Source organism: Mus pahari, unplaced genomic scaffold, assembly GCF_900095145.1.
Source record: "Mus pahari unplaced genomic scaffold, PAHARI_EIJ_v1.1 scaffold_13546_1, whole genome shotgun sequence".
Lineage (NCBI taxonomy): Eukaryota > Metazoa > Chordata > Mammalia > Rodentia > Muridae > Mus > Mus pahari.
The window spans coordinates 1-2,090 of NW_018392224.1; the positions used below are offsets into that span (position 1 = coordinate 1).

Here is a 2,090-nt window from a genome sequence, read left to right on the forward strand (position 1 = left end):
AGGGTTGCTGAGTCCCTAGACCCCTCCACAGTCAGAACCAGAAGTCTATTTATTTAGAGGGAGGCCCACAGTATCCTGCCCTGTGTTGGCACATGGTTACTGTAAAATATTCCAAGGAATATATCATCCAGTTCTGGAGTTTAGGCCGATGGGTGGATTTGGCTCCCTCCCTCATCCAAGTCTCCCATGCTTTCTAGGGATGGTGCCATGAGCACTGCTCAGGTCCGATGAGGAGTGCAAAATACCTGAATTTTCCAAATGTTCCCCTCAGATGTCCCCAGAACACAAGTGACCCGCCATGTAAGACCTGAAGGTAATGTCACCCTGAGGTGTTGGGCCCTGGGCTTCTACCCAGCTGACATCACCCTGACATGGAAGATGGATGGGAAAAACCACACCCAGTACATGGAGTTGCCAGACTCCAGGCCTGCAGGGATGGAACCTTCCAGAAGTGGGCAACTGTGGTGGTTCCTTCTGGAGAAGAGCTGAGATACACATGTCAAGTGTGCCATGAAGGGCTACCTGATCCTCTCACTCTGAAATGGGGTAAGAAGTGGGTGTGAGCAAACACTCTGCGGTCAGAAAAAAATATGAGCTCTTTGAAAACAAGAGTAGGATCAGGGTTTAGTGCTAGGGTCAGACTCCTTACTTTCCTGTCTTTTCCATCCTCAGAGCCTCCACAAACCATCCCCATCATAGCAGTTCTCATCAGCCTGGTTTTTGGAGCTTTGGTGGTGGGAACTGTGATGATTTTTCTGATATGGAAGAAATAAAGGTAAGAAAAGGGCAGTGTCTGAATACTTGTCTCTCTATAGATCTGCAGACCAAGTTGTAAAAGTTCCCTGCCTCATTAGAGGAAAGATATATCTACACAGGCACTGGGACTTTTATGCTGACTTTAAATCTCTCATAAAGCATAAAGGAAATAAACATAGATCCACTGCCCTCTTGATAGGGGGATGAAGACCCAATTATGAATCCCCACAGACAGAGAGATGTCAAAAATAAGGGCCCAGCTGAGAACAGACCTACAGAAAGCCAGTTAGTCCTCTTTACTAACTATCTTCCATTCTGTTGTCTCCTCTGTCCCCTGAGATGCAGTCAAGAAACTTTCCTGGGGTTTGACCAGGAGATTTTTCTACTCCCACATTACTGCTTCCACAGTCTCTCACTGGCTGTGTTTTTCCCACAGGTGGGAAAGAGGCATCTATATTTCAGCTGCTAGTAATTAAGTCTGAGTTGGTTCCTGAGACCTTTGGAACTGGGAAGACAAGTACCCATTGTGGGTGCTCACACATTGTTTTCCTCTGGGCCCTATTGCTGTGGGCCCTTAACAGGTCATATGCTATACTGACATAGGCATGGACAGTATCCAGAGATCTGGTGCATCTCTCCNAGTAAGATAAGAAGTACTCAAAGAACCTATTCCTGACCTGTGTAACTTGCTAGACTGAAACTATTGTTAACATGGATGTCTGTTTGGTATGATGATTTAACAATCACCAATCAGAATTTGTGCTTCATTAATTCCTTCTATAGTGTGAGATACCTGCCTTGTGTGACTTTTCTTTTAATGGCTAGCATCTGTGTCCAGGTCTCAGACTCCTGTAAAGACAATATAAGGAAATGAGTTCAGCCTAGACTTCAGCATGACTCCCCTGCACAGTGACCTGTGTCTTCTCCAGTCATCTCACCTGATCCAGGAGAGGCAGGCCTGGGAAACCTCCATCAGAGACTGACCTTTAGTTTCCAGTGATTTGTAAATTCAATTAGTTGTAAATTTATTCTTCCTTCTTCAATATTAGGATTTTGCTCATATTTTTGTGAATTCTTCTCATGGTTTATTTAATGAGTAAACCAGATGAAAGTATGATGAATAAAATAGTAACTTTGTCTTAAGAAGTTGAAATCCATTATTTTTGTCTTCTCTGTCTTTTTCTAGGTGGCTTTCTTTGCATTCAACCTCATACCGAAATTGTTTAATTTCACTTTCTAATAAACTTGAACTTTGATTCATACTTGTTGTCTTTAATTTTTTTCTTTCCATGTCAAAACACTCATCTTCACTTAAGTAGAGCTTTCTTGTAAAT

The 2,090-nt window shown here is 43.0% G+C and overlaps 1 pseudogene; it reads left to right on the top strand.

Annotated features, from left to right (window-relative positions):
* The first annotated feature begins 271 nt into the window (after positions 1-271).
* LOC110314888 lies at positions 272-773 on the top strand (annotated as a pseudogene).
* The last annotated feature ends 1,317 nt before the right edge of the window (positions 774-2,090 follow it).